Below are 26,973 nucleotides of genomic sequence, written 5' to 3' on the forward strand. Positions count from 1 at the left end.
AAGCATGCCTTTGGAACTGCAACAGAAGGTGTCTATCTCTGGACTAGATCAGATTGAAAGCTCTTTAATCTCTCTAGATTGAGAGCGAGGACCAAAGTCCAACTGAAATGCATGCGGGACTTCCTCTTTGCAGATGATGCAGCCATTGTTGCCCATTCTGCTGAAGACCTCCAACAACTCATGAATCATTTTAGCAAGGCCTACCAAGACTTTGGACTAACAATCAACCTGAATGTTATGGGCTAAGTCATGGGCCACGGTGTGGGCTCACCTTCCTCTATTACCATCTCCACACAAGAATTGGAGGTTGTTCATGACTTTGTGTCTCTTGGCTCAACAATCTCTGACACCCTCTCTCTAGATGTTGAGCTGGATAAATGCATAGGGAAAGCAGCTACCATGTTCTCTAGACTCACAAAGAGATTATGGCTCAATTAGAAGCTGACGACATATACCAAAATCCAGGTCTATAGAGCCTGTGTCCTGAGCACACTCCTGTACTGGAGTCCTGGACCCTTTGTGCATGGCAGGAGAGGAAGCTGAACACGTTCCATATGTGCTGCCTCCGACGCATTTTTGGTATCACTTGGCAGGACAAAGTTCCAAATAGAGTAGTCCTAGAATGAGCTGGAATTTTTAGCATATGTACATTACTGAAACGTTGGCTTGGGCATGTCGTGAGAATGGCTGATGGTCAGATTCAAAAAGATCTCCTATATGGAGAATTAGTGCAGGGAAATCACCCCAGAGGAAGACCACAGCTGCGATACAAGGACATCTGCAAGTGGGATCTGAAGGCCTTAGAAATGGATCTCAACAGATGGGAAACCCTGACATCTGAGCATTCAGCCTGGAGGCAGGCGGTGCATCATGGCCTCTTCCAATTTGAAGAGACCCTTGTCCAGCAGGCCGAGGCAAAGAGACAGTTATGAAAGGAGCCAAATCAGGGAGCTGGACAGGGAACAGATTGGATTTGTCTTCAGTGTGGAAGGGATTGTCACTCTCGAATTGGCTTTCTCAGCCACACTAGATGCTGTTCCAAGTCCTCCATACAGAGCATGTTACCATAGTCTCTTGAGACTGAAGGATGCCTACACACAATATTCACATGAAGGATATTGGGCATGGAGTTCCATCTGGTAATTACAAAATGTGGAACATGCTCAGACTGAAGGATGCCTAAAAAAATATTTCGTTATACCAATCTTCTAATTTGATACCACATTTGTCTTTCCAGTATCTAGCTATTAATAATCTAGCACTTGTCATAAAATTAGAAATCATTTCCTTTGAGTAATAATCAAGTTCTATCTTATCAAAAATTGACAGCAAAGCAATTTTTGATTTAAAATCAATATCTTTTCAATATCACATATTTCCTTATAAATCAATTTCCAAAATTTCTGAATCAATTTACACTCCCACCACATATGATGACACGTGCCAATTTCTTCATCACATTTCCAGCAGTCCCCTGAATAGTCTGAATTTATTATGTTCAATTTCACCGGAGTCATGTACCACCTTAAACTAATTTTTAAAAATTATCCTTTATTCTTACCGACATTAGAACTCTCATCTTCCAAATTTTTATCCAATCCTCTGTTATAATTTCTGTCTTTAAATCATGTTCCCAAATTGATTTTAATCCTTATATTTCAATCTCATTTTCCTCCTGATCCAAAATTAGGCTATAAATTTTACTTACTACTCCCTTATTCAAAGCATCCTTCTGCATGTCTTAATGTGATGACAGAAATTGTTCATAATAAGTACATTCTCTACATTTGCCATTAATCCTCAACCATTCATTAGTCCATCTGTCTAACTGGATATAATTGTATCATGATAATTTATTAGTTTGAAGTTTAGCTATAATCTGATCCTTCGAACTCATTTTAACCATCCTGTGTTTCCACCTTTACACTTAGCTGTCCTACTTTTTCTATAGTGGTGGTTACCTCCTCTTCCATCCCTTTGTTAGGAGAGACAGAAGGTGCACCCTGAATGTTACTCTCAGTCTTACAAGCACATAACACGCACATGCACTCCTATTACATATTCTGAGAGGTAAGCTCCATTCTATACCTTGGGATTTAAGTAAACCTCCATAAAAGCACCATGCTGCAGCAGAATCAAAGGAAAACATAGTCATCACTTTCAACTGAATCATTACTTAGGGTATCCCATTCATCATAAGTAATATGTTTGTGGCTGAAATTGAAGACTGTGTTCCTATACACCTTTGCCTAGGTATACGGCCTTTTGAACCCAATAGGGATTACTTCTCAGCTGACATGTATAGGGCTACACTATAAATCTTTCTCCCTCTACTCTAAACCTCATTAATTTGAAGGCTTTAGTATGGCAGCCTGTTCAGATTTATTGCCATATTTTGCAAACACTTACACATGTGGTTCAGATACACTTGCCTGTGATTAACTTCACTACCATAAAGTGGTTTATTTTATGTTCTCAGTTCTCTGAAATCTTAACATCTTTGGTAATAGTTCAGTAATACTAACAGACTGTTCAGCATGTCAAACACTGCACCTTTTGCCACTGTTCAGCATGTTTTCTTTTCTCATTTCACAGAGGAAAACAGGAATACTTTTGTAGGGATCCCCACCAAGATTAACTGTTGGAGCTCCCTTTCTTCAGAACAGAAGGATGTTCGATCTGAGGACCTTAGATTACCTCTCTCTCAGATGACTGATGGGCTAAAGAGTGTGGCACCTCTTTGTGGAAATGAGCCCCCATTTTTTGTTCCACAACTTACTCTGTGAGTTGCAGAGCCACCCAGTTTGTGCCTGAATGCAGACAGATAATTTTGTAAATTATGGCTGAATATATACCTACCTATGTACAGTAAATTGTCCTGTAACATACAGGGGTGTGTGTCTGTGCATGTGTGCGTGCGTGCGTGTGTGTGTGTGTGTGTGAGAGAGAAAGAGGTGTGTGTGTGTGTGTGTGTGTGTGAGAGAGAGAGAGAGAGAGAGAGATGCATCCACACAAATTACAAAATTTAAAGTGTTTAAGGACACATTGCTGATGGCGACTGAATTGCACTTGTGCGTGCACAGAGAGAATTTCTCTGTGTGTGTGTGTGCATGTGCACACACACACACAAGTGCAATTCAGTTGCCATCAGCAGTGTGTCCTTAAACACTTTAAAATTTGTAATTTGTGTGGATGCATCTGTATCCACCACTATAACCAGAGGCACAGACAGGCCTGGAAGGCCAGGATTGACTTTTATCAGTATAGTTTGATATCCCATCTGCAAACTTATCTGGACAGAGATAGTCTTGACACAATTACTCTCAGCCTGATAACATCCCACTTGTATGTGCAGGGCTACCTTTGAAAATGGTCTGGAAATCCGTAGCCCCAAGATTGCTAACTAAGATTGGTCAATGTGACCCTATTATACCATCGGTTGTCAATTTCTTTCTGGCATACAGTAATTCCAAGTACTGCTATTGATCTATTGATTTCTAGCCTTTCTCCTAATAAAAAATGATTTTTTGAAAAACAGATATGGATAAAAATGCAATAAGTGGGGCTGCAGGATAGAAGAAGAAAGTAGCAGCGTAGCCTTACTTTTTCATTCTCAACATTGCTATTGTTTTAAACGTCCTCCATATAATTATGTTCATTCAGTAACTAATGACCTTGTAATAAAACACATTATGGAACCATCACTGGAAATTTAAAATTGTACAACAGCCCCAGGGAAATGGTCTGTTCTCACTGCCACAATAAGCCGGCAGTGGAATTTATTTAAAAATATTCATGGTGAAGTCACATTAAGCGGGTGAGCGAGTAGGTGGAGGACTGAGCGAGTGGGTGCCAGCTTTTTAAAAAATTCCTGCTATCTGGTATAGCTCTGTATCAGATAGCAGGAATTTTTTGAAAAGTGAATGGGGTGTTTACCTATGTGGAATCAATTCCAGTGAATCAATTCTACATCTGCCCCCAAATAAACAGACCTCTGGCTGAGGAGCAGAAAAACTTGCTCCCCTGTGACAGTGCTCTGCAAGTTCACATACCTTGTGTGTACACTAAAATTTAAGCATTTTTAAAGGAGAAGCTGGTACAACAATGGGTTTTATTGTCGGTAGGTTCAAGCCCTAATAATGGTGCAATATGGCACCAACTATCTCAAAAGGTGTGTATGGCAGTAAAAGTTGTTTTGACAACAAAAATCATAAATAGGAACCAGAAACAAGTAACCTAACAAAAGATTTACTCCCCAAGCCACAAAAAATATCTGAAAAAAGACTAGCAAGCAGGGTTGGGATCACTCAACTTGAAACTAAATCATCAGAGTCACTGAAAAGTGTCAAAATAAAAGTGAATGAAGCAATGAAACTGGACTAGAACATAAAAAACCAGAATACAGGAAAACATGAGAAATAGATGCTGACAGAAGAATTTAAGATTTTGTGGGATGTAGGAGAAGGAGGAGCAAAACAACGTCAGTACTTTCTTAATGTAATGCATGGGTCTTGCAAGTAATGGAACATTATATAGAGAGGGCACTTAGAACACTTTGATCAAGCTTGAAAAATTCAGAGCACAGCAAAGTCATTGTGGTTTGCAGGACGAAAATGCAAATGGGAAGAAAAATGGATGCACTGGCCAAGATCCTGTACAAAAGAAACAAAGTTCCTTTAACCGAAGATAGTGCAAGTGAAATAGTGAGAAAATGAAAGAAATGCAGTCTCTATACAGTGGTGATAGGAAAAGAAGGAATAAAATATTGCTGGAGTTTTCCGTTTAAACTAATTATACACAGAGAAGGAAAAACATACACAGCAGCCACAAAAGAAAAGATGATAGCAATTTGTGAAGTGTGAAATATGCAAACTCCAAAGGAACACATCCAATGATGGCAAACAACAACATCAGCCTACAACATCACAGAAGCGTTAAGAATGGCAGACAGTACCAAGAAAATATAAAATTGACACAGAAATACTTCTCAAACATTATGGAAAGAGGTTTAAAATATATAAGAACTAAAGGATTTAATTTATGAATGCTAACTGCTATTTTCAGCACAAACACCACTGGTGCAGCAAGATGGCACAAAATGTGTAAGATCTAATTCATACCCAAGTGCAGAGTATCTATCTATCTATCTATCTATCTATCTATCTATCTATCTATCTATCTATCTATCTATCTATCTATCTATCTATCTATCTATCTATCTATCTATCTATCTATCTATCTATCTATCTATCTATCTATCTATCTGTCTGTCTGTCTGTCTGTCTGTCTGTCTGTCTGTCTGTCTGTCTGTCTGTCTGTCTGTCTGTCTGTCTGTCGATTTGTCTGTCTGTCTGTCTACAGATAGAGATGGGGATGAACTGCCAAAACAGCGTTGTCTTGGTTTTTCAAGACAAATGGTTCATGTTAAACCATTAATTTACTAATGTTTTACCAACAAACCACAAATCAGTTTGCTGGTTCCTGCTTTTTTAAAGACAGCCCATGGCTATATATAAAATCGTGGAGTCCTCCTGCTCCCACAGCCTGCCCCCCTTCCCACTGCCCCCCATTGCCTCCTTATTTTGTCCTGCTGCTGCCTCCTCCTCCACTGTTTCTGTTCCAGCAGCCTCGCCTTCCCCTTTCTCTGTGCCCCTGAGCTGTTCTGTGGGGGCACAGGCGGAGGGGGAAGCCACTGTTCCAGAGCAACGAATGGATGAATTAAAAACAGGTAAATATTTATTGCTTTGTATTCATTGGGGTCTCTGAAACTGATTAATATGAAGTGATGAATATTCGATGAATCAGGGATTTCCTATGAATATCACAATTCATTTTAAAATTTGTCCTCATGTCTAGCCACAGACTTCAAGCAGTCATAAGGAGGAGGAGTATACAAGAAGAATACAATATTTTAAAAGTACTAGATAGCTGAGTGGTTAAGGGATCTCGTTGTGGAGCCAGACGTTGGGAGTTTGATTCCCCACTGTGCCTCCCTTACAGACTGGGCTCAATGATCCATAGGGTCCCCCCTCCCAGCATCAGAGTTTTAAGATTATATAAAACTGGATTATAGAAATAGTTGTCAGAATCTAACTGAATATTTACATTGTCATCAGTGCACTGGTGTAGCTCAGAGCAGCAAATAGCTACTAATTAAGAGTCACCAATTGAATTCATAGTAGTTGAGTCATGCAGCTGGCACATGACAGGAAATTTAACAGAGAACACAGTGATTAGCAGCTATTGGCTGCTTCAGTTTATAGCATTGCACTTAACAAAGACATAAATGTCCAACTGGATTCTGGCCATTGATACACGCACACAAATCAGCAAGAAATCAAGATACAGTACAGTATAAGGGAGCAACTTTAAAAAAGGGAGCTCAGAGACAGAATCTAGACTGCTATGGACTGGCATAAACAGACAATGGCTGAAATCCTGTTGTGCAGGTGTAATTTTACGCTAGAGGATTTCAGCCAATATAATCAGGGGAGGATTATTTTGTGTTTTTTTTAATTGTAACCTCAAGACCTCAGGTAGCACCTCTCAGAATTGGATATCATCTGACCAACCAGTCGGGGGTCAGGCTATTTTAGGTGTGGAGAATCCTGTGACTTGCAGTCTTGCTGCCCATTAGGTTCTATAGAGAGAGTTCCCCCCCCCCAAAAAAAATTATGACTCCCAGGAAGCATTGTGGCAGCTTTCATTAAAAAAAATAATAACCTGGATGGAAAAGATCAGACAAGGCATTCAATGATGTAAATGGCAGCACTGTAGCTGATTTACTAGAAAGTCTTTTGCTGGATTTTTAAAAAAGTAAAAATAAAAGTGTTCAGATTTGTGTTTCTGGACTGAAACTCCCAGAATTCTGTCTAGTAAGTTCTAGGAGAATTCTAGGACTTGCAGTCCAATTTTGAGAGTTGGTGCCAAGGGAAATCTGGGGGTTGCATTCCAAAAGCATGAAAGAACACATCCCACAATGCAATGCAATATAATGCCTGGGATTCAGTTGTGATCTTATGCAAAAGACATAACTTGTCAAGACAAATTGCCTCAAAATCCAGATGTTCTCTAGCTATGATCTGGGTCAGTGGTTCCCCACTTTGGGTCCCCAGAAGTTCTTGGACTACAACTCCCAGAAATCCTGGCCAGCACTGCTAGTGGTAGGCTTCTGGAAGTTTTAGTCCAAGAACATCTGGGGTCCCAATGTTGGGAAACACTGACCTAGGTCATTAGATGCCATAAAAGCTGATAACAGAGGATCCATTAATTGCAGACATTTTCCTGAAGTGCTTGTTGTTTTTGTTGTTTGTTTTGGAGGGTTTTTTTGCATCATTTACTTCAGCAATTGGCTCTGGGATGAATCCAGTAACTTTCTCACTCACTTTGATCACAGTAGCACTCACAAAAGTTATCTTTTCCCCCAATGGCAACTCCCCAGATCAAGCGGTCAGCATGGCTTTTCCAAGCCTTGGAATTACTTTTCTAAGTGCTAGACTGGAATCATGTGAGTTTGCTGCCGCCCGAGCAACTCATGAATTCCAAAACTGACTACAGCCAATCAATCTCATGTGGGAGCCTAATAAAACCTGTACAAATACTGTGTTGTTGCTGACTTGCTGGAAGTGCAAAAAAAAAAAAACCTCTTTAAGCATCTTTCAGGAGCATGACAGACACACACGCTCAAGTTGCTTTTGGTTTGAGGAGCAAGATACATGTTCCTATGCCTTAAGCTAGCACAGAAGAGGAAGCCGTATATTAACTGCTGTCTTGATGCTATGACCACTATTTATACAGAGATTGCTGACTGTTCATAATAGCTGGATATGTTCAAATGTCTCTTTATAATGAGAAAATTTGATACTTTCAGAGTCCTCTGGGAACTATATTCCAAGGCACTTCCTCAGGAAACAGAATACACAATATTGTGATTTTTACTGAGTCAGTGTTGAAAGTGTCATGTGACTGCACTTGTATTTATTAAAGGTATCTGTAGCTCCTAGAGAGAGAGTGGAGGCTGAAGAAAACCACGGACACAAAAACACATTGATACTGAGTAAAGTTGTCATTGACATGTTTAGGATGTGACAAGAACGTTTTTCTACATAAATATTCCTATGTGAAGATGCATTATTGAAAAAGAAGTTGAACATTCAGAAAATGTCATACATATTGTCATCTGTGCCTAAATAACAAAGGAGGACAAGGAAAAAAAATTTTTTGCTCATATTCCTAAAATTTGTCCCTCCCTTCAGACATGATTTGGGTGATTTATCTAAATTACAAAGTTTTGTTGATTTTATACCAGTTAAAATTCCTACTCGTTATATTCATACTGGCAATTCTCAGTAAAGATTCCATTTCCTTGAAGAACTGCAGTCCTCTAGGTTTCCCTGAAGGAATGGAATGATTATGATATTGTATTCACAAAGGCTTTCATGGCCGGGATCTAATGGTTGTTGTGGGTTTTTCGGGCTTCTTGGCCGTGTTCTGAAGGTGATTTTTCCTAACGTTTCGCCAGTCTCTGTGGCCGGCATCTTCAGAGGACAGAAAACTGTGCTCTGGTGTAGTTTGGCTGGGGCGTGGAGTATTTATGGCTGTGAGTTGGGATTATTAGTGTGTATTCACCAGAGCACAGTTTGCTGTCCTCTGAAGATGCCGGCCACAGAGACTGGCGAAACGTTAGGAAAAACCATCTTCAGAACATGGCCAAGAAGCCCGAAAAACCCACAACAACAATGATTATGATATTGATTTATGCTGGAGTTCTTACGCAACCTCCCATGCTGTCTGTGGTTTATGTGACTGAGAGGAACTTTTTTGGGTTGTGATGATTATCCGTCTATCCAGCACTATTCAATTGTTCCTTCTAGCCTTTGATTACAAGAGAGCCCCACCTCTTGCTGAATGTTTTTCCCCTCTGTTTCCTCAGCTGGTGGCAGTTGTTTGCTTGCTGTTGATCTGTTCAGTTGGTTAAGCATGTATGCAATAAAGAAACTGCACACATGACTGTAATTTCAAACAACTGTACGTAATATTTTAAAAAAATCTTTCTCCCACAAATGTCTCAAAGTGAGCTACTGAAATTTTAAGTACTAGTTAATGAGGAAAACATGGACTTTGGGTTTTTTTGTAGCACTTCTCTGGGGGTCTAAATACTTTTATTACATTACAAAATGAAGTTTGCCAGAAATTCAGAATTCTGCAACACTTTAAGTGCATAGTACAGATATGTTCAGACTGTTAAAATCCATCAATTGAAATGCATTCGCGTCACACCAGCTTCCAGGATTTAACCTGTATGCACTTCTGTGTATTGTAACATTTCTACCTTCAAGGAATGTGTATTTTGGTTTATGAAAGTGAGAAAATGAATTCATGTACCAAACACATTGGCTATGGCTTAGGAAAAGTATAACTTAATTCACATTTTAGGTTTCATGGTATAGCTATAGGTTGCATTTTGATAGATTGTATTGAATTAGGTGAAATATTTTTGGTACAGAGTTTTGAACTGTGCAGTCCTCTGTTCTGTCCTGCACAAACATCCTCTTCCTTCATCTTCTGGAATTGGGTGATAACTGTTTTGGACCACAACTCCTATGATCCCCGATCACTATAGTCAAACCGTCAGACAGGGTTAATAGGATCTATAGTCTACCACAGCTAGTAGGCACCTGCTTCAAGAATGTTATTCTGCCCTAACAAATTCAGTGTATGCTTCATTTTGCTCTTTCTAAACATCTCTATGGCCCTGCTTCTTCCCATCTGTCTTCTTTCTTTCACTTTCTCCTTGTCACCTCTGTTTGCTTGTCAGCCACTAATATTTTTGTTAAGACTGAGATTACTACCTCTCTTTTTTGCTTGTCTGTGTATTCGTTCACTCCTCCATATTACTGGAATGCCCTCCTTTCCTTCACCCTCTCCTCCCCCTTGCTCTGTTCATCATCATCGCCATCACAAAATTAAAGACTAATGTTTCTTTCTCAAGACTTTGCCACATGATTTACTTTCCTGGAACACTGTGATTGTTATGCCTCTGCATATGAACAGTCACTTTAAAAAAAATCCTTTTAGGCACGTAATAAATTTTAGACATGACACTAAACCTCTTAAGAGGGGAGAAGCATTTCTGTAAGTGCTTTTGCCATATCTCACGATATGAACTACGCTATATGGAAATTCATCCAGGATTGCTGGGTGCATGCACACTTATGGATGCTGAAATACAAGAAACATGTACCTGTGGAGGTCCTATTTCTTCAGCATAATTAATTGGGGGTCGTATAAGTACCCACATTTCTTCTCTTATCTCAAAGGGCAAGCAATAGACAGAAGGACAGTTTTGAAGCAGGGAAGGCTAAAACCCCACCTCTGCTCCTCAAAGTGGTTTTCCTCTTCTGTTCAGAGCGAAAAAGAAAGCAACATTATGGTTTGAATTTCAAGCCATATATCTCTTGTGAAACATATAGTTGGCCCTGATGAACACTCATTCATTACAAATACATTAAAGCCTAAATTGAAGTCTACAATTTTTACCTTTATAAATGGGTCTCAAAAATACTTAAAGCTTGGTCAAAGGCTAATATCAGTAGCATAAATTGATGCTACAAAAAGACAGTAATAGCAATAGCATACACAATGAAAGATCTAATTATTTTCACCTCAGACCCTGCCACTCAATTTCTTTTCTTACTTCCTTTTTTGTAACACTCATTCTAAGAGGTAGGGCATTTTAATACCACAGGGGCCATGTTTAGTTGCACAAGTCCTAAACATTAGAAACATTATGACTCTCACCTAAAGAATTTTAAATAGTGTTCGTGAATTTCAGTCACATACAGATTTTTTTTCCAGACAAAAATTAGCTGGGGCAAAAAATTATCCCAATAGATCTAACCCATTGGGGTCCCTTTTGTCCAATGTAACGTAATGTATTGGGACAAAGGAGGAAAAAAAATCCCATGCCCTTTTGGGGCCGAAATATGATGCAGAAACATTGCTGTGAGTGTCAGATGAGATATAAGCCTTCCCACTGCCAAACAGAGAGAAAATAGAAAACTGTAATTTGAATGCTAGCAGCTGCACAAACAACCTATTGTTTACTAAAGTTCTATTCAGGCCTAATCTTAATCCATGAGGAAAGAGAGCAGGCTAGTTCTGTGTCTTCCGTTTTAGCTCTAACATCTGGAGAGCTCATTCTGAAGAGTTGAGTAGTGTCTCTCTGTGGGAGCTCTCCACGTGATCAGAAATCTGTAAAATCAGCATTACTAACTGTGTGGAGATACTCCACTTGGCGGAGACTGCTTTTCTCTTCAGATTTGGTGTTGTTGTTTAGTCTTTAAGTCATGTCCGACTCTTCGTCACCCCATGGAGGAGAGCACACCAGGCCCTCCTGTCTTCCACTGCCTCCCGGAGTTGGGTCAAATTCATGTTGGTTGCTTCGGTGTCGCTGTCCAACCATCTTGTCCTCTGTCATCCCCTTCTCCTCCTGCCTTCACACTTTCCCAACATCAGGGTCTTTTCATGGGAGTCTTCTCTTCTCATGAGACAGCCAAAGTACTGGAGCCTCAGCTTCAGGATCTGCCCTTCCAGTGAGCCCTCAGGGTTGATTTCCTTTAGAATGGATAGGTTTGTTCTCCTTGCAGTCCAGGGGACTCTCAAGAGCCTCCTCCAGCATCACAGTTCGAAAGTCTCAATTCTTTGGTGGTCAGCCTTCTTTGTGGTCCAGCTCTCACTTCCATACATCACTACTGGAAAAACCATAGCTTTCACTATGTGGACCTTTGTCGGCAATGTGATGTCTCTGGTTTTTAAGATGCTATCTAGGTTTGTCATCGCTTTCCTCCCAAGAAGCAGACGTCCTTTGATTTCATGGCTGCTGTCACCATCTGCAGTGATCATGGAGTCCAAGAAAGTCAAATCTGTCACTGCCTCCATATCCTCCCCTTCTATTTGCCAGGAGGTGATGGGGCCAGTGGCCATGATCTTAGGTTTTTTTATGTTGAGCTTCAGACCATTTTTTACACTCTCCTCTTTCACCCTCATTAAGAGGTTCTTTAAGCCCTCCTCACTTTCTTCCATCAGAGTGGGATCATCTGCATATCAGAGGTTGTTGATATTTCTTCCGGTAATCTTAATTCCGGGTTGGGATTCCTCCAGTCCAGCCTTTCATATGATGTATTCTGCATATAGGTTAAATAAATAGGGAAACAATATACAGCTTTGTCATATTACTTTCCCAATTTTGAACCAATCAGTTGTTCCATATCCAGTTCTAACTGTTGCTTCCTATCCCACATATAGATTTCTCAGGAGATAGATAAAGTGGTCAGGCACTCCCATTTCTTTAAGGACTTGCCATAGTTTGCTGTGGTCCACACAGTCTAAAGCTTTTGCATAGTCAATGAAGCAGAAGTAGATGTTTTTCTGGAACTCTCTGGCTTTCTCCATAATCCAGCGCATGTTAGCAGTTTGGTCTCTAGTTCCTGTGCCCTTTCGGAATCCAGCTTGTAATTCTGGGAGTTCTTGGTCCACATACTGCTGAAGCCTACCTTGTAGGATTTTGAGCATAATTTTGCTAGCATGTGAAATGAGTGCAATTGTATGGTAGTTGGAGCATTCTTTGGCACTACACTTCTTTGGAATTGGGATGTAGACTGATCTTTTCCAATCTTCTGGCCGATGCTGTGTTTTCCAAACTTGCTGGCATATTGAGTGTAGCACCTTAACAGTGTCATCTTTTAAGATTTTAAATAGTTTGACTGGAATGACATTCCTTCCACTGGCCTTGTTGTTAGCCATGCTTTCTAAGGCCGACTTGACTTCACTCTCCAGGATGTCTGGCTCAAGGTCAGCAACCACACTATCTGGGTTGTCCAGGACATCGAGATCTTTCTTTAGATTTAGCTGCTCATATATGGGAAGAAAGATGGAAAACCAAGACTAGCTCCATTCACAGATTCAGATAAACTCTTATTCTGAACACCTAAATGGCACTTATAAAGCTTACCCATGGCCAGCAGGAGGCTGCTTCACAAACATTGCGTCTTTTTAGTACAGTATTGTGCATTAGGCTGGGATCTATGCAGTGTGTTCTGACCAGACCCAGTGACACAGGCTTGGGAAACACTGCAAATCACCTGCATAGGAAAAAGAGGAATGAAATTGGAGGCATAGTTGCTGATTATGAACAAGTGATTATTGTAGTGGAGGACACCAGATGTACATACAGCTTTGGGTGAATGATCTTCTAGCCCATTCTGGTCTTGAGCTTATCAAGGCAGCAGAAGTGGACTTATTGGAGCTCCAGACTCTTTCACCAGACACAATCTTAATTTGATTCAAATTGCCAGAAAGGTGTGTTTTCAAGAATGACAGTGAACCAAGGAAGGAGGACACCACAAGAAGAAAGGTCACTAAGACTCTGGGACAGGCAACATCCAAGGAAGGGTGGCAATGGATACATATCTTGGACATTTCATTTAAGTAATAGTTTCTGTATAGACAAGATGGAACACATTTATCAGACCATTGACAGAATGCATGGTTGCACATGGCCTGGAATGGCCTTATCTCTTCATTGCAACTGCATTAGCTTGGCAAGAATCAATTGAAACCCAACAGGCCTTCTCTCTAGTGTCAGTTTGGACCATCAGTTTGGAACGAAAGTATAGTGTGGGGTCCAGCAAGTCCATATACTAAACTTTGGTGGGATCTTGGGGTGAAGCCACTCAGAACTTCCTTGCCTACCTGAGTTACTGCTCAGCCTAAAGGAAAGGGATCCTCACCAGCTGACTGAGCAACCAGGTGGTATCCCAGACACTGTCATTAAAATGGTCTTCCCAGCATCCAGCCATCAGTTAACAGTCACATTTGCCAGTGCATGCATCTGGCACCAATACTGTGCTGAATCAATATACTTGTAACCAATAAAATTGTGGCCAATTTGTTACCATTAAACATTAGTGTGGTAGGAATTGTTCTGAGGACCAGTGTGACTGGGAGTGCCACCTGCACATGCAAACTTTTTCCCCTCAACAGCTTAGAACTAGAAGAAGAATTATTAAAGTAAGATTCAACATACTTTGGCACTATTTGAGAGAGAGAAAAAAGTCATACTATCCCATTCTTCTCACTGTTACTTCTCACTATGAGGGTGGTAGGCAAGAAAATGAACAAAATGTGGGAAATTTTCTAGTAAAGATCATCAAAGTGATATGCTATGGTTGCCTATGGGGTTCCTGGTACAAAGAATGATGCTTCATTGGAAGATATTTGCCTCAGCAGACACTATTTTTATAGGAGTAGGAAATTGTCCCATGAGACCATTAACACTAGGTCTTCTTGCAAATAAATAAAAACAGCTGTTTCCCTTCAGGGGTTTTGTTCGCTCCCTATTTTTTTTCTGTTCAAAATAGGGTTTTTATTGTTTTGAGTTCGAAATAACCGCAGCAGTAGTCTTGCAACAGAATTTGTGTTGTAGTAAGTTTTGCAAAGAAGAAGGGCTGGCAGCTACTTGAAACAAATGTTCTACTTCATGTGAATCTATGTCTTCTGGCTCTGGGTACTTGAGTATTATCTAAGACCCTTGCTTCAGCCCCCTGTAAACATTCCTGTGGACAAGGCTGTTTTCTTGCCCAGCAATTCATTGACATTCCCATGGAGTCAGAAAATATAGCAGAAGTCACTCAGGGCAAAGTTGTTTTTTAAAAAATCTGCTTGGATGAATCTTACATAGCATGTTTTAAGCAGTGGAGTGAATCTATTTAGATAACCTTTTTAGGTGTTTCTGATGGACACACTATTTGCTGTGACCACAAATGAAACAGTGATTTGAAGCAACATTTATTTTGTTTGGTTACAAAAATGTGAATCACCAAACTGAACAATCTCTTAGTCACTCCAGGAGTTTAACATCCATCTGCAGACACCATTTCCTGCCTTCTACCCACATGTGTGTCCCATACTGTGGAAGCAGGTCACCTCACACTGCAGTATGATAGGGTGCTGGTCTCCTCTCCTCCTGTTTGCTCCTCTCCTCTCCTCTCCTCTCCTCTCCTCTGCTCTGCTCTCCTCTCCTCTCCTCTCCTCTCCTCTCCTCTCCTCTCCTCTCCTCTGCTGTCACTTGACTCATTCAAGTCTTCAGCAGGGAAGTACATACAGCAGTCTCTTTCCTGATTTTCAGGAGGATGTGGAATATGCCTATATTAGTTTAAAACTTTTAACGAAGGCTATGGTGGGGAGTCTGAGTCAGCCTGAGATTCAATAGGCTACTTTCAATCTGATCTATGCTTGCTTCACTGTTTACAGGTGAAGTAAAATTTGCATTCTAGTCTCCTCGCAATTTGATAGACTTCAGAGGACAGGTCGGGGGGGGGGAATCATACATTAGCAAAGCCTGTTAAAATACCTTTCAGTTAAGAGGAAAGTGTGTTCAACCAATGTGATAATTTTTAAAAATAGGAAACCAAATATGCAAAAAAGAGAATTAAGGGTGGGAAAGAAAAAGGTGGATGAAACTGGAGGTGCACTGTGTGTAGATGTGGTAAAGGAAGGAGAGGAGAGGAGAGGAGCAAACAGGAGGAGAGGAGACTCTATATATGTCTACACCCTTAGATTTAACTAAGGTTTGGCCCACCCATTCTATTTTCTTTGTTATTTCTTTTTGTTGCTGTTAAATATTTATGTATTGGCTTTTCTTTTAAGTCTGCTCATGTATTTTGTGTTTTTAAATTACGTGTAATCTGCTTTATGCAGACTCATGCCATGAAAAGCAGAATGTGAATCTGTTATATAATCGTTAATTTGGTCTTACACCTCTGGCCTAAGGTCCCAGATGGAAGATCATAGACATGAGTCAGGCTGTGCCATAACTGGGGGTAGGTATAGAAGGGAGGAAGCAACCTGCCTGATTTCCTCCTTTTGCAAATCATGTTTGGTTTTAAGCATCTAATTCCAGAAATAGCTATTCAGCTGCATTTGTGGCCTGGCAGGTTTATGGCAATCATCTTGCTTTATTTTGTTCCCTCATCCAGATAGGCAGGACAAAGAGGTTTATGAAGGCTGTGTGAGTCAACATAAAATGTATTGGCCCAAACCAATCTACTACTTTCTGCAGCCATGAAAACAACAGCAGGAGCAACAACAAGAAGGCATACAGAAATTGTATAAAATTGCTTTCACAATTATGAAATGAAGGCAGACCATCTGTTCAATTTCAACATGGAAATGTCTTCTTGTTCCTTCTATGACTAAATAATACAGAACCAGAGTTATTTAATGCGACTTTATCCAGCAAAGTATGTATTTATGGTAAAACAAAATTACACATTTTGTATTCTAGAAGGCTTTCACAGCTGGGATCCAATGGTTGTTTGGGTTTTCCGGGTTGTTTGGCCGTGTTCTTAAGGTTTTTCTTCCTAACGTTTCACCAGTCTCTGTGGCCAGCATCTATAGAGGACAGGAGTCAGAACTCTGTCTGTACTCTGGTGCAGTTTGCTTGGATAGTTGAGTATTTATAGCTGTGGGATCAGCTTTTGTCCTGTTCAGGAGATTGGGTGATTATGGTGATCAGAGTGTTTTTTGTTGTGGATGTATTGTTGTGATAAGGGGGGAATTATCTGTCACTGTGATTGATGGGTATCATTAGCTGGTCTTTTGTGTGCAGTGATCACCGGTCCTTGTGGCTGAGTAGAGTTCTGCAGGCTGTATTTTTCAGTGCTGGGAGCCAGACTTTGTTGAGTTTTAAATTTTCTTCGTTTTTGTTGAAGCTCTGTTGATGTTTGTGGATTCCAATGGCTTACCTATGCAGTCTAACATAATGATTGCTGGTATTTTTCAGTACTTCAGTATTTTGAAATAGAATTTTGTGTCCAGCTTGTTTTAGGGCATGTTCAGCTACTGCTGATTTTTCTGGTTGTTTTAGTCTGCAATGTCTCTCATGTTCTTTGATTCTGGTGTGGATGATGCGTTTTGTGGTTCCAATATATACCTGGCCACAACTGCAAGGTATCTGATATACTTCTGCAGTGGTGAGGGGGTCCCTTTTGTCCTTTGCTGACCGTAACATTTGTTGTATTTTTGTGGTGGGCTTGAATACTGTTTGTAGGTTGTGTTTTTTTCAAAAGTTTCCCCATGCGGTCCGTGACCTCTTTGATGTATGGCAAAAATACTTTATTTGTGGGTGGCTGTTTTTCCTCTTCAGTTTGGTGTTATTTTCTTGGTTTGATGGCTCTTGTGATTTCATTCTTGGAGTAGCCATTTGCCTGTAGGGCCCAATTCAGATGGTTGAGTTTGGTGCTGAGAAATTGAGCTTCACAGTTCCGATTTGCACGGTCTACCAGTGTTTTGATTATGCCTCTTTTTTTGCTGTGGGTGAAAAAAAAAAAAAGGACAAAAAGTGATGCCACAGCTATAAATACTAAACTATCCAAGCAAACTGTACCAGAGTACAGACAGAGTTTTGACTCCTGTCCTCTGAATATGCCGGCCACAGAGACTGATGAAATCTTAGGAAGAAAAACCTTAAGAACACGGCCAAGCAACCTGGAAAACCCACCAACAACCATTATAAATTTTGTATAAAACATGGCATATGAAATTTGGCTTTTAACCAAACATTGCTGACAAATCTTTAAAATGTTTTTAGGCTACTTGTCCAGGATTTCAAGGAATTTAAAAAAAGACAGCCAGCACAAACAGGTTGATAGATTAGTATTTTTCAGACAACAATATATAACTTCCTTTCGGCTGTTGCAAATAACTTTACCATGAACTATGAAAGGGATGAGCATCATGCTGAAGTTTCATTATAATACATTGGGTATTAATACACAAGAAGAATTTTCTCTGTGGTTCTGCAGAAAAACAGCAAGGAAGCATATATTCTTTGTAGATATTATTGGTTGCACACTGAGTCACAAGACTGTGTGCAACATGTAATGCCCATAAAGATTTATTTACATACAGCAATTTGCATATAAATATTACACTGTTTGTGTAACTATGCAAAAAGATTTCAGCCTATCTCTGAGATTTTATTAGATATTCTTTCTTTGTTAGCTTGTTTGGGTAAGTGTGCTTTATGGTAGAGTTGATGCTGACTTGCTTGAGTAGAATAATACGAAGGCAGAACATAAATTGGGGTGCATGCCTAGGGATCCTTCTTGAGGATTTATCTATAAAGAAGGTCAAGGTGACCTGCTACACTTTGAAACTGATTATCAGCAGTATAACAGTGAATTTGAAAGTGTGGGTGCTCACCATGGTATAACTCATATAAGCCATCCCCCTCAACCAGCAAGGACAGTCCAAAATGCATGCAGCTGGATTGATCTAGAGCAACAAATAAGTTCTACAGTTCTTGTTTCCACTAGGAACAGGTCTTTTGTTAAGCAAATTGCTGTTAATTGCCTATCTAAGACCAAGCTATGCTCAAATACTTTGTATTATAGCAGGGACAGCTTTCAATAATACCGTATATTGTTCCTGGAAAAAATCTACACTTCTGTGAGGATTGCAGCTAAGCTCAGGGTCTGAGGGTTTTGGCAAATGATGTTACAATCTCTTCTAATCAGGAAGTCCTTCATCACCACAAGATGAATATGAGCCAACAGAGCAAGGTGGCTGCAAAAAAGGCAAATATTATTTTAGCATTATGCATTAACAGAAATATAGACTCTAAATCATATGAAGTAACCTCTATTCAGCACTGGTTATGCCTTATTTTGAGAGTTCTGAACATCACACTTTAAGAATGATACAGACAAACTGGAACAGATTTGGAAGAGGTAAACAAGGATGGTCAGGGGACTGGAAACCAAGCCTTCTGAGGAAGGGCTGAAAGAACTGCACATGTTGAACCTTGAGAATAGAAGGCTGAGAGGATATATGATAGCACTCTTCAGATAGTTGAAAGGTTGTCATTCAGAGGAGGGGCAGGATCTGTTCCAAGTCATTCCAGAGTGCAGAACATATAATAAGGCTCAAGTTACAGGAAGCCAGATTTCAGTTGAATATCAGGAGAAAATTCCTGTTAGGGCAGTACAACAGTGGAACCAATTACCTCAGAAGGTGATGAGCTCTCCAACACTGAAGGCATTGAAAACAAAGTTAGGCAGCCATCTGTCGGTTATATTTTAATTTGAATTCCTACATTGAGCAGGAGGCTGGACTGCTGATCACTACATCACTGAACAAAATACAGCAGCAGCAACAGTATCCTTCACAGAGGCTGCTGTCATAAACTGAGGTGACAAAGATTCTCAGACATTGTATCAATCATGAATAAATGAATATTGGTCAACACATCTTGACATTTGCACCATAACATCTCTTATTTTTAGATTTATCTATTTTTAAAGTAAGTTTTTTGTGGCCATTTGAAAGTTTCATTTGCAAACTCTGAGGCCTTGATGAGTGCTTTACGGGAATGTACTTTTAGCCGTTCCGAGTCAGACTTCTATAGGCAATGCATGATAATCAATAATGAAAGCAAACACTAAAGAAATGCATCAATTCTTTTGAAGCAAGAAAATCATTAGATACTTGACTTTCTGACTTCTTACCATGATTTCATTTGGCAGAACTTTCTGTATACTTAACTTTCTGCATACATAGCCTTGCTCTGAATTTTTATTACCTGTCATTAAATTGCCGCAGCACTCATAAGGGCAATGCTAATAATCTGGCTAAAACTTCCAGTCCTTTGAGAATGGTCCAGTCACATCTAAGCACATTGAAATCTAAATTTCACATTTATTAAGCAGAATTTTAAGCACCTGTCACAGAACTTGCAAGCTTGTTTATTATTTTGGGAAGTCTGGTTGGACTTCATCAAGAATCGTGCAACTGCGAATTTTGGATTTTTCTTTTTATGGGCCAACATGACCAGCTTTATTAATCAGCCTGGATGTCAAGCAAAGTAGAGGAGGCAGGAGGAGAGGAATGAAAATGTAGGGTTGGTGAGGAAGTATAATGTTTGCATTGGTGAAAGCTTTAACATGGAGTATAGGCAGAGGTTAAAAGTTTACAAGTCATACAACACATATTACCTATTGATAGAGCTTTGTAAGAAAATTCATTCCAACTCAAAGTATTCCTCACTGTTACTAATCGCTCCCTGAGTTCTTTTAGCAGAAAGGCAGGATAAAAATATTTAAATAAATAAAAGAGAAATGACCGGCTTACTAGTTCCTCTCTATTCAGCACTGGTTAGCCTCATCCAGAGTATTGTGTCCAGTTCCGGACACCTCACTTTAAGAAAGATGCCAACAAATTGGAGCAAGTTCAGAGAGGGCAATAAGGATGATTAGGGCACTGCAACCCCTGTGAAAGCACTGGGCATGGTTAGCCTTGAGAAAAGAAGACTGAGGGGAGATATGATAGCACTTTTCAAAGACTTGAAAGGTAGCCATTCAGAAAAGGGGCAGGATCTGTTCTCAATTATCTCAGAGTGCAGGTCATGTAATAATAGGCTCAAGCTACAGGAAGCCAGATTTCAGCTGAATATCAGGAAAAAACCTCTTAGCAGTACGACAATGGAACCAATTACCTCAGGAGTTGGGGGGTACTCCAATGCTGGTGGCATTCAAGAGAAAATTGGACAACCATCTGTCAAATCTGCGTTGATTTGGATTTCTGCACTGAGCAGGGCATTGGACTTGATCTGATAGGATGCTTCCAACATATTCTATGATTATATCATTCTCTGTATAGTCCCTCCTTAAAAAGGGCCATCCATGATGGCTGGCTGGAGATCCAGATAACCTATGGATTTTTAAAATTTTAATAGGAAACATTTATTGTGTCCCAAAATTTCTAGGTAAAAGACAAAACATAACATATAAGAATATAAGATAGTCACATCTACCATCTTTTCCTACACATAATCGTAATACTTTGAGCAAAACAGGCATTACAAGTAAAATCATGTTACTGTACTGTTGGAGGTACCGTGGCTCAGGAAGTCTTATAGTTTGAGAAATCAGAGCTCAAGGGACTCATGTACTTGAACAATCACCAAAACAAAAGCAAGCAAATTTTCAAGTGCTGGGAGGAGACAATAGTTCCTGTTGTGACATTCACATATAATCAGCCCTTAAGGATTTTCCTCTTCTAATGCGGTGCTACTGATGATGTCTGTTTTTGCCTTGACTAAGCTAAACCTCTCATTCTGTCTCTCTCTGTTGCCATTGTGTTTAGCATTAATAAAGGTATTACCAGCCAGTGGAATTTGGTACTGAAAATAATTGTTATGTGGCATCAGGTTGCTTCAGACCCTATGGGGACCCTATTGATGAACACAGAAGAAATAAAGTAGCCCTCATAGTCAACAAAAGAGTGGGAAAAGCTGTACTGGGATACAGTCTCAAAAATGATGGAATGATTTCAATATGAATCCCAAGGCAGACCTTTCAATATCACAGTAATCCAAGTATGCACCAACCACTGATGCTCAAGAGGCTGAAATTGACCAGTTCTATGAAGAATTACAACTTCTAGAACTGACACCAAAGAAAGATGTTCTTGTCATTATAAGGAACTGGAATGCTAAAGTAGGGAGCCAAGAGATAAAAGGAACAACAGGGAAGTTTGGCCTTGGAGTTAAGAATGAAGCAGGACAAAGGCTGATAGAGTTTTGTCAAGAGAACAAGCTGGTCATCATAAACACTCTTTTCCAACAACACAAGAGGCGACTCTACACATGGGCATCACCAAATGGGCAATACCGAAATCAGATTGATTATGTTCTCTGCAAAACTCAAACTTAAGCTGAAGAAAGTAGGAATAACCACTGGGCTAGTCAGGTATAATCTAAACCAAATCATTTATGTATACACAGTGGAAGTGAAGAACCGATTTAAGGATCTCGATTTGGTGGACAGAGTGCCTGAAGAATTATGGATGGAGGCTCATAACATTGTACAGGACACAGCAACAAAAACCATCCGAAAGAAAAGGAAATGCAAGAAAGCAAAGTGGTTGTCCAACGGGACCTTACAAATAGCAGAGAAGAGAAAGGAAACCAAATGCAAGGGAGATAGGGAAAGTTACAGAAAATTGAACACAGACTTCCAAAGAATAGCAAGGAGAGAAAAGAGGGCCTTCTTAAATGAACAGTGCAAAGAAATAGAGGAAAATAATAGAAAGGGAAAAACCAGAGATCTGTTCAAGAAAATTGGAGATATTAAAGGAAAATTTTGTGCAAAGATGGACATGATAAAGGACAAATATGGTAGGGACCTCACAGAAGGAGAAGACATCAAGAAGAGGTGGCAAGAATACACAGAAAAATTATACCAGAAAGATCTAGATATCCCAGACAACCTAGATAGTGTGGTTGCTGAACTTGAGCCAGACATCCTGGAGAATGAAGTCAAGTGGGCCTAAGAAAGCATGGCTAACAACAAGGCCAGTGGAGGTGATGGCATTCCAGTCGAACTATTTAAAATCTTAAAAGATGATGCTGTTAAGGTACTACACTCAATATGCCAGCAAGTTTGGAAAACTCAGCAGTGGCCAGAGGATTGGAAAAGATCAGTCTACATCCCAAACCAAAGAAGGGCAATGCCAAAGAATGCTCCAACTACAGTACAGCCAGAGAGTTCCAGAAAAACATCTACTTCTGCTTTATTGACTACACAAAAGCCTTGGACTGTGAGGACCACAACAAACGATGGCAAGTTCTTAAAGAAATGGGAGTGCCTGACCACCTTATCTATCTCTTGAGAAATCTATATGTGGAACAGGAAGCAACAGTTAAAACTGGATATGGAACAACTGATTGGTTCAAAATTGGGAAAGGAGTACGACAAGGCTGTATATTGTCCCCCAGCTTATTTAACTTATATGCAGAATACATTATGCGGAAGGCTGGACTGGAGGAATCCCAAGTCGGAATTCATCCAGTCCTGCCTTTCGCATGATGTAATACCACTCTGATGGCAGAAAGTGAGGAGGAATTAATGAACCTCTTAAAAATGGTCTGAAGCTCAACATAAAAAAGACTAAGATCATGGCCAGTGGTTCCATCACCTCTTGGCAAATAGAAGGGGAGGATCTGGAGGCAGTGACAGATTTTACTTTCTTGGATTTCATGATCACTGCAGATGGTGACAGCAGCCACGAAATCAAAAGAGGTCTACTTCTTGAGAGAAAAGTGACGAGAAACCTAGACAGCATCCTAAAAACCAGAAACATCACCTTGCCGACAAGAGTCCACATAGTCAAAGCAATGGTTTTTCCAGTAGCGATGTATGGAAATGGGAGCTGGACCATAAAGAAGGTTGACTGCCGAAGAATTGATGCTTTTGGAGGAGGCTCTTGAGAGTCCCCTGGACTGCAAGGAGAACAAACCTATCTGTTTTGAAGGAAATTAATCCTGAGTGCTCACTGGAAGGGCAGATCCTGAAGCTGAGACTCCAGTACTCATGAGAAGAGAAGACTCCCATGAAAAGACCCTGATGCTGGGAAAGTGTGAAAGCAGGAGGAGAAGGGGATGACAGAGGACGAGATGGTTGGACAGTGACACCGAAGCTGCCAACATGAATTTGACCAAACTCTGGGAGGAAGTGGAAGACAGGAGGGCCTGGCGTGCTCTGGTCCATGGGATCACGAAGAGTCGGACATAACTAAACAACAACAACAATAATTAATGAACAATTTTCTAAATCTTCTGTCCTCAACTGCCCTGGCTCAGCTCCTGCAGACTCAAATCTGTGGTTCCTTTAGGGAATCAGCCCATCTCATATTTGACCTCTCTGTTTTTCTGCTGCCTTCCATATTTCTCAACATTATTATCTTTCTAAAAAAATCCTCCTTCCTGATGATATGCCCAAAATGGGACAGCTTGAGCTTCAATATTTTTGCCTCAATACATAGTGCAGGATCCATTTGTTCGTCTTTCTGGCAGTTCAGGGTATCTGCAATATTCAAAAGCACACACATTAATTCAAGCCATATATTTAACAAATTAGGGTTCTTTTTTATACCAAAGATACCTTGATTCACCCAGTTCATGATTTTCTGCATCTATACTGAATATTACCCATTTGCTAGAACTCAGCAGATTTTCAGACTCTTCCTGCTTGGATATGCCAGGCAATGAACCAGAGAACTTTTGCATGCAAAGCTTGTCCTTTACCACTGAGCTGTGATCACTCTCTCCATATCAGCCCTAGACAAATCATGATATGCAAAGCTCAATAGTAGCTCAACAGCCATCCAACAGGGCCTCAGAAAGCATCTTGCTTATGATATCCAGATAGGAAGAAAGGGGAGCAGTCATACACCTGCAAGGTTGTTCTTGGATATACTGTTGTTGGCTTTTTGCTATACCAATTATGCAGGTCTTTTTTCATTATGTTGTTTTAAGGGTGTAATGTTTCAGGAGGCGAGTGCTGGATGGTTCAATTTGCAAGGATTATACTAAAAGTCATCCCATATATTGGATTTCATACTGAAGTCCAGATAAACAGATCTATTGGAATTATATTAGCAATTTTAATGGCAGATCTTCTGTAATGCTGTTTTATCAGTATGCCTCAACACATCCTAATTTTTTATGGCAATAGGAAAATTAGTTTATCAACTAAAATCTGTTTCAGAAGCAGTACCTAGACACTAAACTTTATAATACAGCACCTTGAGTTATTATAAGCACTATAACTGTACCATCAGTTTCAAATTATTCAACATCATGAAATATACTCTCCTGGCAAGGGCTGTGTACAATACAACCTCCAGTTCTATTTATAAAACTTAATGTCTTTTCCATGTGTTGAGTTTGTATTACAGCTTTAGTGCTATTTACATCAAATTTACAATACTTGACTCTGAGTGTTACCAAAGAAGAAGAGGAAAAAGTCTCCTGGAAACAGTAGCTCAGGAGGCCAAACCTCCTTCGTCTCACCTGTAGACTGCTGAGGATAAGGGAAGATGTGACATGAAGAGAATCAACCCAGGAAAGAGCAACTGAATGAGAGGCAATTCAGCCAAATGAGGCTACTAGGTTTGCTGTGGCATTTGTTGCAAGTGAAATTCCAGTGTCAACTGCCTGTGGAATTGCAGAAGTCTACCTAGCTCCAACTATTCAGTTATCTACCTCAGTACTGTCTCCTGGTTATCTGTACTTCCCCCAAGATTTGGTCTTGATTCTAGGGTACTTTAGAAAATAGACTGCTTTGGCCTGAATTTATTTGGAGCCAGTCAGGTTCAACTTGGATGATCTTGAAGTCAAGATTTTGATATCTGAATGTTTGTGCTTCCCATTGACTACAACTGGTAATTAACAATTAGTTATGTTTGAGCCCAGACTATGTAGAGTGTCTCATCATCTTTCACTATTCTGTCTTAACCAGAAATCATTAGCTCCTTTGGAGAATCCCAGCACATAAGGAAATAGAAGACACATTCTGAGCTAGAAAGGCGCGTGCTGAGTTTCTGAGCCACAGAGATGCACTGGAAGTATTGGTTTGAACCTGGGACCACCTACATTTCAAATATGTGTTCTATCACTGAATTATGGGACCTTTCCAATGGGTCCTCTCCTCTGCAGCTGGTGGACATGCCTAGCTAGATTAAAAAAAAAAAAAACAGGGGCAAGCAACAGACTGGCACTCTCTCTCAGCAAAACTGCTGTAACTAATCGGTACTAAGGCTACTTCTTTCCACATTGATTAAATGCAGAGAAAATACTGCGGTGTTGCATCAGCATGAAAATGGATTCGAAATAGAATAAAACAAAGACTAAAATTGTAGCATATGTTAACATGGAATCATGATTATCCACAAACTCCACCAATGTTCTTTAATTTGTTATTTTAAAATCATTATGTATTTTCAATTTGAAATTTTACACTCAGTGCTTGAAACAGTTGAGGAACTAGCTATTTTCTAGTTAAGAGCTTGAACACTTGCCACTGAGTAGATGTGCTTCCAGGCTCTGTAGCGCTGCCATTCAAAAGACGGTGCACGGCTTTCCCAATTTTCCCTTTTTAGCTAATTTACAAAATATGGTAGATGAAGTGGCAAAGGACAGGAGGGTTCCCAACAAATGACAATGACTATAAAACCTGTTTCTGGAAGCGCCTTGGGTTGCTATCATTGTTTTTTCCTCCAGACATAGAACATTGATTTCTTGACACTTTCTCCAGAATCATTTCTAACTTGAAAATGAATAAGGAAGCAAGACAATGACTCTGCACATGTAAAAAACAAAAGCCAGGAAAACTATCATTACCTCATCATGCAAGAATTTCTAGTTCTAGAAAAAAAATATTCACCAAAGCTATTAAAATAAGGGAGACTTGAAATATTCATGCATGAATGTGATTTCTTCCCAGCATAGGTCATATGCTTAACATATTTGTGTGCTATCCAGACACTGAGAGAGTTTTTAAAAAATTCAAATAAAGTAAAACAATTGGAAACAATTCTCCAAATATTTCTCAGGGCCACCAAGTACATTGTCAGAGTTCCCAGCTGCCACAGTCTACTGAAGAAAATTCATTCTTTCCTGCTGATTAATATAATGTGAATCATAGTACATTTTGCTCTGGTTATAATTAAATTTCAGGTGAACCATAGAGCCTAAGACATTTCTTTAAGGTCTTGTATTGTTTGATACTTTTACAGACTGCCTTTCCTTCAATAAACTCAAAGCACTGTGCATGATTCTCTTTCTCCCCTCCTTCTCCTCACAACCACCCTCTGAGGTATTTGACACTAAGTGAGTGGAACTCTCCCAAGGTCATCCCATGAGTTTCATGGTGAGTGGGGATTTGATCCTTGTCCAACTGTAACCACTATATCACAGTGCTTCTAAGAAACCACAGTATGTTTAATACACCCAACTTGCATCTAATTACAATTAGGTGGAAGCATGGGACTTCCTCCTCCATTTCTATCATCCTGAAAAAGTCCCTTGCTTTGATTTTCGTCTTTCTGTGAGCTCATAGAGAGATCAGGATA

The 26,973-nt window shown here is 39.9% G+C and overlaps 1 long non-coding RNA gene across 1 annotated transcript in view; it reads left to right on the forward strand.

Moving 5' to 3' along the window:
- LOC144587785 (uncharacterized) overlaps nt 1-26,973 on the forward strand; it is an 88,688-nt gene that overhangs the window by 41,673 nt on the left and 20,042 nt on the right. The gene's annotated exons all lie outside the window — the stretch shown is intronic.

The sequence above is a fragment of the Pogona vitticeps genome, chromosome 3 (assembly GCF_051106095.1).
Source record: "Pogona vitticeps strain Pit_001003342236 chromosome 3, PviZW2.1, whole genome shotgun sequence".
Taxonomy (NCBI): domain Eukaryota; kingdom Metazoa; phylum Chordata; class Lepidosauria; order Squamata; family Agamidae; genus Pogona; species Pogona vitticeps.